The following is a 14460-nucleotide window of genomic DNA, read 5'->3' as shown; positions in this document are numbered from 1 at the left end:
TATTATGGAGGGAGGCTGGTGACTGCTTCCACATGGGTTCTCTCCTTTTGAAAACGTCTTCACTACAAGGTGTTTGAAGGTTATTTATAAAATGCAGCCCAAATTGGCTTTCCATAAGATTAACTTGGCTGCATTGATGTCAGTGCTGCTGGTCCAGCCTGCTGGGCACTGCATCCTCTCAGTGGAGCCACAACTTAGCTCCCAGAAAAAATTTGTCCCCAGGACTTCACTGTATTCCTAATTCTTTCCCCCAGGAGTGGTGTCACAGTGCACTAGACAGCCAGCCAGGCCTGGGAAAAGGCTATGGCAGCATGTGGAGAATGAAGAGTAGCTTGTAGCATCCCCAGCTCCTTAGAGGTCTTTCCAGGAAAATAAACATCTAACCCTGAGTTACAGAGATGAGCAGTAAATTGCTGTCACTGTCTTACATGTCCCAGTGGTTTCACTGTCCCCCAGTTAATAACAGAGACTCTAAATTTCCTCTCAGTTGGCTCCCTCTGATTCCCACCCTGGCTCCCATTATGTTTGGAAGAGCTGAACTGAATTCTAGTGCAAGGAATTACTCCTACCATGGAGGGTGGACTTCATTCTGCAGTTCATTCTTGCTGCATGGTTTCCTGCCCTGTGTCACCCTCAGCTGTTATGTTGTACTTCTGGCATTCATGGATGCATCCGAGGGTCACAGACCTGGGCGACTCTGACTCCATCAGAGGCAGAGGATGTTGGGCCTATCTCTCTCCTGAATTGTTTTCCCAGCTGTTGGGATCTCTGAGGGTTGTATAACACTCATCAGGACTGAACTTCTGACTTATTAGAATCAAAGGAAGTGGTTTGATCCACTGCTGCTATTTGGTGCTCATCTCTGTGTCCCTTCCCTGTTTTTTTCTGAATGAAATGTCTTTTACAGGCATGATGGAAATGAGAATTTTGTGGGTAATCATTTTGATATCTCCATCAGAGTATTGGTACCTTGTTCCCATTCCTATGGACAACCCCTAAATGGTGGTTTGTTTGGTTTTTCTAGAAAGGCTATTAATTTACTGTGCAGTTGCCCTTCTAGATCAGCATCAGGATGCTAAATTAGATCTGACCATAGAGAGCTTTTGTTTAACCCTTTTGCTCTCTGTTTTCTCCACAAACACAAGCCAGTGCAGTTGGTGCCTTGTGTTCACGTGGCTGTTTTACAGGAAACAAGGCAGGTATCTTAGTTAAACCAGAACCTCCTCTCCCTGCCTTTGTGTGTTACAGAGCAAATGGTCCCCACATCTGACAAAACTGTCCTGCTTAGTTGCAAACACAGTCGCTTCCTGCCCAGAGCCTGCTGGTACCAAGGGTCAAAAGGAGATGGTTTTCTGTATCTGTATTTCCCCTGGATAGATGTAGAAGTGGATGTTTGAACCAGGGTGGCACTTGGTGCCCCTTCTCCCTGTGGCTCAGATTCGCCACAATGCAGGCTGGCCAGGACAGCGTGGCACTCGCTGCACACATGCACGAGGAGCAGGCTTTGTTTGCTCCGGGGGTTCTCCTGGCACTCCCTGTGGCACACTTGCTGCCTCCCCAACTCAGCTGCTGCCACTGCTCACACTGGAGGTCACTGCTGGCTGGCCACTGAACCTGGCTCTTTGTCACTTCCTCTCTGCAGGCAGAGCCTGATGCAGCGCTCACAAGGAGCAGCCCCTCCTGACAGCCAAGCTTGCTGTGCTGCTCCCTTTGGACAGGTGATTGATTCCTCTGTAATAGTCTTAAATGGGAGCTGTATTGGGATCCAGGGCCATCTCTGGATCAGAGAGACAAGGTCTTTAGCAGTAATTGGGCCACCCTGTGTCAGGTGAACTGCCCTGCTTATGGGCCAAATGCAGATGTCACTTGGTGTCACTGTTGGAGGGGACGAGCGCAGCCGTGAGAGCGTCGCTGGTTTGTGGCACAGGTTTCAGCCCCACGCCTGGGAGAGCAGATCGTGCCAGCAGTGCTGAAATCATCTCTTGTGACATCACTGGTCACAGATTATCAGGGCTCACAGGCAGCAGTGTGGGCATTTTTTTGTCATATGTTAATATCCAGCTGTGCTCCGAAAGGTGCGGAGCCTCCTGGATTCCTTAGTCCGGTGTCTCTGCCTGTGGAGGAGCATGACAGGTGCTCTGGTGGCAGCTCTGTGGCTCTCACACAGCCACGCTGCAGTCTAATGTACAGCAGCTTTTTAATGCTGTTTACCTTTTAAACAGTGTTCCACTAAGTGATAAGTAACAACAAGAGGACACTGTGAGGTGGAAACAGTGCTGACACTGGGAGAGGTGCTGGCTTTCAGCAGTGGTGGCTTTGCAAAGTTTTGGGGTTGGGTTTGCACTAAGGACATGTCCCTGTAGCCCTGTGCTGCAGCCTCACGGGATGTGCTGCCGTAGAAGCCTTCCCAAATGTCTGTTTCCAAGGCACCTGAGCTGGGTGTCACCCCAGCTGGCTGAATTTGGGTGTATCTCTGTGTACATGAGTGTAGTTATCTTTGCATATATGGAGAGTGACATAAATTCATCACATGGTCTCACATACCAGTCAGAAGAATAAACTTTTTTGGCTTCTCTGGTGGGTGCTGATGGTCACTGCAGAATCTTAGTACAATCAGTCTAGGCTGAAATCCTGGGACTGATGAACTTTCTTCCCTCTGATCCCAGGATAGTCCTAAAATCCTGCTTTGTTTATCTTATCTAAAAGTCTTCTGACCCAGAGCTAAAACAAACACCTGATGCATGGAAATAGAGGGCTCTGACTTTGGCATGGGCTTTTGTATGATGATGTACCCAAGGCAGACCTGTGGGATTTAAGTGATTTGTTAGGGCATGATGATAACTATTTATACAGAGGCTTTTAAAATTATTTGTAGTTAGGTCCCAGGAGCTGTCCTCCGCTGGTTCATCCATTCAAAAAATAAATCCTCTTGGTTTCAGCTTCCCAGGAAAGCAGTCAGTGATCCTCACCTTCTCCTGCCCTACCCCTTTTCTTTGTTGTTTGCCTAGTGCATCATCCCTTTATCCTTTCACACTGCTCTCTCTTCTCTGAATCCATCCACCCAGGTCTCCCAGGGCTTGCCAGCTGCACATGCTGTGCACACTTAGATGGATGCTGGAGCCATTTACTCCCGTTATTCCTTTGCCAGTTGTGGTGATTTATTCAGCTCCTCTCAAGGCTGACAGGCTGAGCCTCTGTCAGTTCAGGAGTACGACACAGTGCAAATGGCACTAATGAGGGGAAGTCCTTATCAGCTGGAGCTCTGATGCTCTCTGGTCACTTGTTCTTGTTCCTTGGGCTGTAGGCAAGGCCGGTAGGTAAAATATACCTTGGAGCCAAGTGTTGCTGTGCTGTGGCTGGCATTCCAAGTGCTTCCCTCTGAGGCCTGGGAGCACTCTCCTCGCCACAGCACTGGGTAGTCAGCAGGCTCCCAGTGAGCACATGTGCTGCTCTGGGCATTCCTGGCACCCTCCCCGGGCCCTGTCTGCCCTTCCCAGTGGCAATGGGCTCTGGAGCACCCGAGTAATCCTCTTGAGCCGACAGACACCTGATCAGCGGGTCTAGGGGGTTTTTATGCAGGCTTATATCCGATGAAATCTCCCAGTTTTACTTTAATTGCTGTTAGCAACATGTGGTCTCTGATAAAAAACATATTTTCTGTCGAGATTGCATTCATCAGTTGGGCTAATTTTTCCTGGCCCTCCACCCATCAGAGCTTCTTTGGAAAGGGAAACAGCAGCTTGTGGGTTAGTGGATGCCAGGCAACTGAACAAAAAGAGAGAGAGTGAGGGGGGGGGGAAAGCAGCTCTGTGCCTGCTGCAGAGCGTTTGCACGGAAAGCCCTGGAAGGGTTTCTGTTGCCCGCAGCCCTGCCGATCCGGTGGGTGGCGGGACAAGGCAGCGCGTGGTCCGTGGGCCCCGCGGCCGGCGTGGGCCGCGCTCGGAGCCCGGCAGGCCCGGCGGGAGCTGCTGCGCGGACAGCTTGCGTGCCTGACACGCTGCCAGCGCCAGAAGCTCGCCGGGTATTTCTGTCTTGGCAGATGCACGTTCTGTTGTAAAGGTCTGTTCGGCTCGTGCTTGCCTCGTTCCCAGGTAATGCTCAGCACAGGCTTGCAGCAGGAGCTTTTCCTTGACACCGGGAAAAAAGAAGAACTGGTGTGTGATACAACTCTGGGTGGATTGCTGTCGGGATGTGGTTTCCCAGATGTGCTGGTCCCAGCTCTCCATGCCAGCAGTTCCCAGGCTCCTGTGGGAATGCCGTGGGTGACCCTGTGTCTGCATGCGTTTAAAAAATAAGAGGAAGAATGTTTGGTGGGCAGGCACCCTGCCACTTGCTGAGAATTGCTGTCTTGGCTTAAACCACCCCCTGGTTTCTTGAGGACTCGCTCCAGAGGTAGCAGAAGTGGGGGGGGAAAAAAAGAAGTTCAAAAAAGTGGATTAGCATTAGTTTTGAAGCAAAGCTGAAATGTTTGCAGGGTTTGCATGCTGGTCTCCATATGTCTCTTTTCAATTGCATGTGCTGGAAGAAAAAATGGCAACATGTAAAGGGATCTGTTAAAATGGAGAGAGGGAAGCGCCATGTGCTCAGAGACTGTGGGAGAGAGCAGGGACCACCCAGCCCTTCCCTTCGAGGAAAATGCAAATTGTACTGAAGTCCCTAACTTGGGAGTAATGGCTGTTGGTTTCATGTGAAGCATCATTCCTGTGCTTTGCCGTGTCCAAGGAATGGAGGAGCAGAGTATTGTAGCCGTCTGCTCCCCAGCCCTGTGCACCGTCCAGACTGTTCAGTGAGGAGCTGGGAGACAAATAGCAGTCTGCTCCCTTCAGGGGATGGCTCCCACAGCCCTGCCTGCCTGTTTTTCCAATGGTTTTCATTCCTAGATTCAGACTGACTCAGCCTTGTGCTAATAAAGGCCCCTTTCTGCCCAAATGCAGGCTTCCATCGTATGCAGGGGATGGCAGCGCTCCCACTGACTCTGGGGAGGGCAGGCCTGGGCCATCTGTCCCTGCCGCTCCTGGAGCCACGCACACGCCACATCCCGCATATCCCTCCCACAAACTGGTGCCGCTCCGTACAGCAGTGTCTGCGGTTCCTGAATGGATTTATAATCCATCCAATACGGTACATTCGGAATGTGTTACAAAAAGGACAGATTTACAGGAGACAATCTGCCTTCATGATGATTGCATATTGTGGCATTTCTAGTCCATATGGATCAGTAAGACTTGGATAGCAGGCATTTGACCTTCAAAATCATGCAAATGTGAAACCAGACTTCAATTTTTTTACAGCTGGGAAAAAAATGTCACAGTGTAGCTTCTTCATCTGATTTGGGAAGCATTGATTAAAACACAGTTTGACTTCAGAAATGAGTGAGATTTTCATACTGCCTTTTTGCAAAGCTGTGGCTCTAGATCTTTGTCCCTCCTTCCTCACCCCTCCTGGCTAAGCCTGACTCATTAACGCCTGTGACACAATTGATCATTTCAGAGAGAAGCTGCTAATTTAGAGCCACGGGCTAACTCTAAACAAGACTTTAAACCTTTTTGCTCCCGCCATAGTTAATCTGTGATAATAACTCCTGAGAGCCTCTGAAAAGGTCTGAGTGTGGCTTTCTGTCAACAGCATTAGGGAGCTGTACATTTTCTCACTGAGAAACCTTGGCCGTGCCAGATCAAATCAGGGTGTTTGGGAGCAGCAATAGCCTCCTGGTTTGCAGAAGAGCTCCCTAGGTTGCAGGGAGGTTCTGCTGGGGCTTTAGGGTGGTTTTGTCTGGGCTCACAGTTCTTGTGTTGCCATTGTGGTTTGCTGGGCTGGGAAGGAAGGGCTCTTGGCTCTGCACAGTTGAAGCCCCATGTGCTCAGCCTGGGCAGGGCTGCGGTGTTTGCCTGCTTTCACCACCCCTGCACCTGCAAGCTTTGTCTTGCTGGTGGTGTATCCTCACAAGAAATCCTACCAAAATTCCTTGATTGAAATCATTAGGTTTGTCCAGTTCCTCCTTTGTCAAGTTAAAAAACCCAAAGCCAAGACAGCTTATCTTTCACAGTATTTTGGCTAGGGCCTGAACATGCAATTTACTTGTACGACGTGCTTCCACTGAGCTGTCTCATGCACTCCAGAAGGAACATGTTCGGGCTGAGATGAGAAAAATCTATTCTGGCATAGGGCAAAGGGAGAACCAGAGATGCCCAAAACCTGTGTGGCTTTAGTCTGATTTTCCAGTCATTCTGTGGCTTTGAATTGGTAATTGTGTGAGTTTCCTTTTTTGATGTCTTTCTTTTTTCTTCTAGTTCCTCCCTAGTCTTCATGCATCTACGGAACTTTATGCCAACTATATATGCTTCACACCCTTGTACAGGGAGAGCTGTGGTAGGGCTGGTTCTGCAACCTGGGAGAGAGTGGGTCCAAGGCTAGGGAAAGAGGGAAGGGTTTTATGTGGTCTAGTGTAGTGTTAAAAAAAAAAAAAATTCTGTTTCTTCAGTTTTAAAATTAACTCATGGACAGAAGTTTCTGAAGTTTCAGTAATTTAGTGGCCATATGCCACAGAACTGTTTCCTGCTGTGAAATCTGTCATGGACAAAGAATTGAAAACAGAAGGAAAACCTACACTAATATCACCAGCTCTGTGGAGAAGAAAGAAGGAGTCCTAGGCTCTGGACACTGGCAGTCCAAAGCAGTAATTAAGGGCCAATGTCTGCCTTTATCAGTAAAGGAGCACTTGAAGGAAATGTCTTTGCCTAGCAGAAGCAGAGGTTCCAGATATTGCTGTCAGCTGGTTGTTCCCCACAAACAGAACCACTGTAGCTCAGGGCACACTCTGCAGTAAGGGCAGCAATACCTAAGGCATGTGTACTTGCCTGGCCTAAGCAGGCCTGGGGATCTCAGCTGCTCCTCAAGCTCCCCTGACACAGTCTTGGCGAATTAAAAGGAAGAGATTCCGCTGAGACTGTGCAGACTTTATCCCAGCACTCATTTACCTGGGTTTACCTTGCTTTGTGTCCTTAACAACAGACTTGCTTTTCCTTTGGGTCTAAATAATTCTGACAACTAGCTGGAGAAGTTTTGGGTTGATGGGTTTTCTTTCTTTTTTTTTTTTTTTTCTTTCTGTGAAATCTCCTTTTTAGAAGAATCGACTGGGGTATGACTGGACAAAAAATAGAAAATGATAGGATCATTTTCCTCTGCATTTTCTTAGTTCTGTCATATTTTGAATGGCACAATCTATTTTTTGTCATGGATTGAAGCAAATGGTTGTTTTTTCCTTAGTTCTGCCTGTGAGCTGGCAAGTGCCACCATGCCATGCTCTCCGTTGCTGCCTCCAGGGCTCTGGTCTGGCGCTGCCAGGAGGGACTGGTTTGCCTGGCACCAGAGCCTGGGAAGCCTTTGCCCAGCTCATCAGCAGCAGCCCCAGGCAGAACAGGGAGCTGGCAACTCCTGGTCCTCTGCACCGAGCTTCAAATGGAGGGTAAAACCAGGGGTGGGGAGTCAGCATAGGCCCCCTGTGCTCCCACAGAGGAGCAGTTGGGCAGGGAGTGTCTGTCTTCCCATTCCTGTGGCACTGACACATGGGTTGGGCATTCAGCTGGTCATTGGGAGAGAGCAAGTAAATCAGGGTTTTTACAGAGAGTGTTCTATCCTCAGCCACTCACTCTTGTGGTGTCTGTTATCAGCTACTTCTGACTGGTAAAGCAACAGACCTTAAAGATAATGATATTTGCTGGAACGTGTTTGTCAGGCAGCCAGCTTTCCTCTTACAGCAGCTTTTATTCTCCCTAAAGCACTACTTGTGCTTAACTCCTACTGCTCCTGCTCTCCCAGAGCTGTTCCCATTCCCACAGCCCCTGCATCAGTGTCAGCAGAACAAACCTGGCAAAGCTGGGCAGAGCTGGAGGAGTCCTGCAAACAGCCTTTCCAACAGCTGAGGCCAAGTGGACATGCCAAGTGCTGTGTCTCTTAGTCATAGGAGTTGCTGGTTTATTCAATACACAGGTATCAGCTTTTACAGAAAGAAGTGTTTGGATTCCTGATGAAATTTACTGAAACCTGGTAAACAGAAACTTGGCTTTTGTCTTGGCTTTTGGTCTTTGGCTTTTGTCTGCCTCTTATACACACGCAGAGATACATCTATTTTGCGGCTCTCCATGGTCTGTGGCGCAGTCGCCACCATTTTGTGGGTCAGTCATGGCCCTTTTTGGGTCTCTCAGCAGCCTGTGGGTCAGTCATGGCCCTTTTTGGGGCCCTCAATGGTCTGTGGGTCAGTCATGGCCATTTTGTGGCTGGCTGTGGTTCAGCCCAGGGAGGGGAGATGTGGAAAGAGGATGGGAAGATGTCAGCGGTGGAACAGGTGGGGGAGCATGGCATCGGTCTCAAGCTGCAACCAGTGACAGGTACTACCAACTGAGCACCTCTGAAATACTGTGCAGATTCAGGGAATTTTGGCTTTTTTTTCCTCTGAAAACCTGCTCTCTCTCCCAGCTCTTCTCAGGCATCCAAGCATTCTTCTAAGTACAGTGGAAAAGGGATTCTTTGAGAAGACTTCCCTGGGCTGTGATTCTCTGGAGGAGTGTTGTTGGCACTGTTTTCCACACTGGTACCAGCAGACGTCCAGTTGGCATCCCTCACATGGCTGGAGAACATTGAGAGCCAGGACTGGTCTCAGGGAGAGAAACTGAGCTGCTGGTGTGGGTAGGGATTAACATTTGGGTTAGTGTAGTGTCTAGACCATGCTGGGGGGGGAAAAACAGTAAATTTTTTCAGTGCTTAACTCCCTTCTGCTGGGCAAAATCTACCTTGGCAGATTCTGACTACTTCTGGCTTCACAAGTGTGTGTACATTTTGGGTGGTTGAGTTTCCATGGAAATTCAGTGCACCCATCAGGTTCTGAAATGGCTCCACGTGCAGTCTGGATTTGAGAGCAATTGTTAGCTTGTCTTTTTTTTTTTCTGCCACCTTTAATAGAATTGGCCTGTTCTCCTTGTAAGTTGGGGAAGAGCAGTTCCCTAAGCAAGCAGACTTCAGAAGTATCTGCTCTCCACACAGGTGCATTTACAGGCATTGTACAAGTCACTGTGTGGGAGAAACTGCAGGACTTCGGGGTAGGTAATGGAGGCACTTCTAAGTGTTCATGTGTGTTTCTGAACAGCCACAGAGGCATTTTTAGAAGAACCTTAGTATGTATTTATGTAATCTGCCTTTTAACAAGTCCTTAATTGTGTATTTATGTGACAGATCATAACAGCACCAAAGGAGACATTATTGTCTGCTTTGTCACTGCTAATAGACTTCCACAAGGGATATTTTCCTGCTTCAGGTTGGTGTTTGTGCATCTGAAAGTGAAGGGACCAGCAGTGGGGCTCTCAGTACAGTCAAGAACACTACTCCAGAGCCAGGCAGGGAAGGGCTCCTCCTCCTCTCCTTGGCTGTGCAAAGCTGTTGTTCATGCAGAGGGGTTGTCTTGAACCAGCCCTTGCTGCTGGGCTGGGTTTGAGATGTCTGGGCTGTTCTGCTGGAGCCTGGGCAGGGCCAGGGCTGTATCACTGCGGGTTAAAACCCATCCTGCGAGGACCCCCCCCTTCCCAGTCCTCATTCCCAGTTCTCCTGCCTATTACCTCCTAAGCATTGTAATAACTCGGGTAAACTGCCGGGACAACAACGCCGTCTGGAGATCCTGCATCTGCCTGCCTTAATCAGCTTCCTCCCTTGAACAGGAATTTAAATAATGAGTCAATTAATGTTCTCCAATGCCAATGAGATGCAGAAGAGATGGGTGGAGGTGGGAGCAGTGTGAGCTGTTCCAGCACTGGATTTTATGAGGAGTCATACATTTGAGCACCCAACTGATTATGTGTCCCGCACAGATGTGCCCACCTGGTATTGCTCCTGCTCCCCATGCCTGGCTCACCAGAAAAGGCACCTTTTCCAGAGGGCTGTAAACCTTTCTGCACAGGGCAGACTTGTGACACCCATAGGCAACCAGATGGTCTTTCCATAGGGCATAGTTGCTTTGTTTTTTAATGGGGACCTTAAAAATGCAAAAGAAAGCCCAATCTCTGTATCCTCAATTCTGCTTCCTCCATGCTGAGGATCATTTAATTAATCCCTGCAACCTGCACAGATTATTTTTGACAAGCACCTAATCTGTTGTTTGTTGCTTTGACTTCACCTGTGCTCAGGTAGCACTTCAACTCTTCTTACCACACTTTGCTTATTCTGAACCGTAGCTATAACTAATAATAACTAAATCAGCACCATAATTTGTGGGATTTCTTTTTGTTTCACAAACTAAATGCAGGCAGGTAGGGTTGAGAAGGGATCTGATCTATAAAAATAGCTGGAAGGAAAAGAATGGTCCCTTAATTTTAGTATTAATATTTGTTCAGTTCCTCCTCTATCTCTCTTCTCCACAAAAATAATTTTGGTTGCTTTTTCTCCTGCAGAGGACTTAAGTAGTTTGTAATCCTATCTCCATCAGAAGCAGACAGGTAGTGTGGAGCATGTTGCCTGTGCTCCTCTGACTCGCTGTTTTGCACACTTTGTTGCTGTAGGAGAGCCTGATGGGCCGAATAATGTCCTTAATGTCTCGAATGCCAGAGCTGTGCCAGCTGTAAACAGTGTTGGATCACCCCATGGCTGGGGAGGTTTGCCATCCCAAAAGAAGAGAGGATGGCTGTTCCCCTGCCTTTGGTTGCAGCCTCCCAGGCTGGATGAGTCTGACATCATCCTCACTCATGACAGGAGCAGGAGCTGCATGAGCTCCTGGCACACAAGGGTGAGCTGCATTTTGGTCAGATCCTGTTGACCCCCAAAAGGGGTCTGCTGATAGGGTGCTGTTAAATCTGAAACCACCTTCACCCCTCTGTCTGTGCATGCACACTGGCTAAAGGTTGTTCTAGGATGCATGGAGGTAAAGGCGAGGGGATGGAGCTGTGCATCGGGACTGCTCCATCAGGTCCCAGCAAACCTCCCCTTCAATTATTCCTCTGCTGGTGACTTAGAGAAGCCCAGCACAGAGTTATTCCACCTGACAGCAGCAGCAGAGCATCCAGGTAAATAAAGATCACAGCCTGGTTGAGAAATGAAGTTGGACCTCAGTCAGATCTAATCAGGGTTAGCTCACCTAGAAACTTCCCTGTCAGTGTGTGCAGGACTCGGATACTTTCCCTCCTCCTGGTGAATCGTGAGCAAGGGTGTGAGGCTTTGGTGGGGGCTTGGATGGGGATTTGCTGCCGTGCAGCATTGCGATGGGGCCAGTCGCTCCAGAGGTGTGTCTGCATGGGTCTGTGGGAGAAACAGGGATACACCAGGGCCTCCAGCACTTGGCCCCAGGTTTATTGGTATCCAGTGGCTTGTGAAAGCACAGACCTTGCCAGCTTCCTCTCTAGTAAGTAACAACCTGTATGTGGAACACATTATCCCTGTCTGTCAGGAGCCCTGCCTAATTGCAATGGGAAATGTAACGTTATCCTTTTACTTCCCATTTATGAAGCAATTTGCAGTGGAAATGGGGACTGTGTGATGGCCTTTCAGAAAGGAGCTGCAGAGCTGGAAAACACACACAATTTAACAACTGACACATCCAATTGTGAGGCAGAGGAGGAGCACTGGTTCAATATTCTCTCATTTGCTTGCCCTGTGTGTGGAATATGCTGCTGTGGAACAGGCATCAATTGTTACTGCAGCCTTTGAACTCATAGGGCAGGTGAAGCCCAGGGTGCCACAGCAGCTCTGCCAGGGAGCTGGCTTACAGCAGAGGGAGACAAATTGCTCTGGCTTGGATATTTGTGTTTGGTCTGAAACGCGTTCAAAGCATGCAGGGCTTGCTTCTAGGGTAGATTAGAATAGAATGAGCTCCTGATGAAGGCCAGAGGAGCCAAGCACGCCCACAGGTTGGTCAGGCTGCCCCAAGGCAGGGAGCTGGACTGTGCAGTGGGAACATGGAGCTCCTCTGGGATTTCCAGTGCCAGTTCCTGAGCAGAAAATGCCAGATGGATTCCCTGCAGATAGACAAAGCAGGGTGCTTACTCAGGTTCTGGTCAGCCGAGACAGGGGCTGGATGGACTGGGAGTCCTGAGGCCATCTGCGGGGTCGATGACCTGTTAACATTTGTGCTCTCACTCTTGTCCACATTTTCCATCCTGCTCAGCATTTCCCATTAAAGGAATTGGCCACTATAGGAGTTGGACATCACTGTGAAGCTGCCAGTGACCAAATATAGATATGTGGTGCTTTTCTCTCACCTGTCTGATTCATCCTCACAATGGCTCAGCTTTCACTACTTCCCCTGCTTATCTCAATCATTTTTGAATGATTTGAGGCTTTCAGAAATGCACTTTCCATAGCCAGTAGCCAGAGGTGTTATTTCTACCAGGATAGATTTTCTGTCTCTTTTTCCCCTTTGTCTCCATGTGTCATTCCAAGGCAGAGTGAGTGATACACTGTGCCACAGCTCGGTGAATTAGTCACTGACCTTTTGCTGGGGGATTCTCTCTGATGTAGCCTCAGTTCTGTGCCCGCCAGTGAGTGCAGGAGCTGGCAGACTCTTGATGAGTTTCCATGTACCCTTCTGGGGATCTCTGCTCTTTATCCATGGCCGTGGGTCCATGTTTTGAGTCAGCGTTGGGGTTGCTGAGGCAGGGCGAGTGCAGGAGGCTGCTGCTGGGATGGCAGGGAGCAGTGTTGGGAGGGGAGGGGCTGGTTCAGTTAGGAGTTACCGAGCCCCTCTGCTCTGCTTTGGGCACTGGCACTGCACTGCCAGTGGCAGCCCGGAGCACTGGGTGATTCTCTGCAGCTACAAGTCCCTCTGGCCAGGGGATCTGAGTCTCTTGAGGAGCAAGAGAGCAAGTCAGATGCAATCAGAATAACCTGCCTTATCGTGCAGCTTTTCTTTCCTTCATTCAGAGGCTTAAGATTAACCCTTGGAAAAAGTAAATGTGAAAGCCATGTTCTTGAGTGCAGGCTATGGGGCTGTTGTTCTGCTTGTGTGGCATTTCCATTGTTTTGTCACTGCAAAGGAAAGTGTGGAAAGAATCTACCTGTTTACCTGAAGCCAAGTGAAAAAGTTGGAACAAGTTCCCCATGGGATTTGAAGAGAAGAAAGGAGGGCTGTCGTGGAGAACTTGTTGCCAGAAGGCAGGCGTCCATAACTGAACCAAACTCTTGTGCTCCAGAGTGTCTCTGCTGGCTTGGGCTGCTGCCTTTGTGCAATGTCACTGGGGTCCTGGAAACCAGAAACAAGCCCAGAAGCATCTGCAGGAGTGTTAAGGAGCAGCTTTCTGTTGCCTGTCGAAATACAGCATAAATTGGACGCAAACTTCCTGGCCTTTTCTTCAGAATGGTTTGGGAATGATGTGTTCCTGTGGCTGTCCAATACATTGTTAATTAGCCATATATATCCACGGTGACATGTGCAAAAGCTTTTTGTGAATTGAAAATACACGTCTCACTGACTGCCTAAGTCGCATAGGCATTTTGCAAATACCTCCCAAAATAATTTCTGAGGATCTCTTCCAAAGGGAAGTTGAGCATGGGCTTTGCTCCCTTTGAGGAGGAGCTGCTGGCAGTGCAATTTATGGACTGTGCCTCCTGGAGTCCAGGGATCAGGAACACACTTGAAAGGTGGAAGGACAGGAGCAGAGGGCAAGCCTGACCATCAGGTGCATTAATGGAGGGCAGTCTGTCATGTCACTAATGATGGCAGTGGCACTTCATTATGCTGCTGTAGTACCTGTGGCTGGTGCTGAGGGGAGAGATGTTCTTTGATTTGTCCGTGTAACCTCTGTGCCACAGTGCACTCAGGATACTTCACTTACCTGAGAACACGGGATTTCCCCTGAGTATTGGTCCTTCCTTCACTGGTTTGGGTTGGGTTTTTGTTAGCATTGTGGCTTAGACAACTACAGGCATTAAAGGGCCATTCAGATTAAATGAGATTCAGCTAGCTGAAGGGGCCTTTGGAAAACTGGGACAGGCAAGAGGAAGCTGGGAGTCCCTGTCAGCTGGCAGCAGCACAGACTGCAGAGCCAGGGGTGAGTTCCTGCACTTGTGGAAGAGGTTGCATGGCATCAGGAACCCGAGTCCTGTGTCTACCACCTATGCCCATAGGCTCACAAGTCCTAGGGGCTGATGTGCTTTTGGAAAACATGAATTCCAGATCCTGCTGCTGGGGTGAAATAGGGCAGCTGGCTTAGCTGTAAAATAGTTACAATGGCCAGTGTATCTCAGGTGAACTGTTGGAGATCTGCAGGTACTGTGCATGGCTTGGGGTACCATATGCCATCCAGTAAGAGCACAGTTGGTGTGCTGGTGACCCATATCCAAGGTGGAGTGTATGGAATGAAGAGGTGACAGTGATTGAGGTCCTGTCTCTCCATGTCCTTGTGTTTTCTGCCTTTTTGGCAAGACATTCTATCTGCAGTAGTACTAAAGGTACAGGTATGCCCACATCTCTTGCTGTTGACCCTA

General features: G+C 49.0%; 1 long non-coding RNA gene across 1 annotated transcript in view; it reads left to right on the top strand.

Moving 5' to 3' along the window:
• Nucleotides 1–3569: 3569 nt before the first annotated feature.
• LOC140684021 (uncharacterized) overlaps nucleotides 3570–14460 on the top strand; it is a 69657-nt gene continuing 58766 nt past the window's right edge. The window contains exon 1 of the long non-coding RNA XR_012055851.1: nucleotides 3570–4091. This is a non-coding gene — a long non-coding RNA (uncharacterized lncRNA). The remainder of the gene's footprint in view (nucleotides 4092–14460) is intronic.

The sequence above is a fragment of the Taeniopygia guttata genome, chromosome 4 (assembly GCF_048771995.1).
Source record: "Taeniopygia guttata chromosome 4, bTaeGut7.mat, whole genome shotgun sequence".
Taxonomy (NCBI): Eukaryota; Metazoa; Chordata; class Aves; order Passeriformes; family Estrildidae; genus Taeniopygia; species Taeniopygia guttata.
The sequence above is the reverse complement of the archived record's forward strand: the minus strand, read 5'-3'. Positions and strand labels throughout refer to the sequence as shown.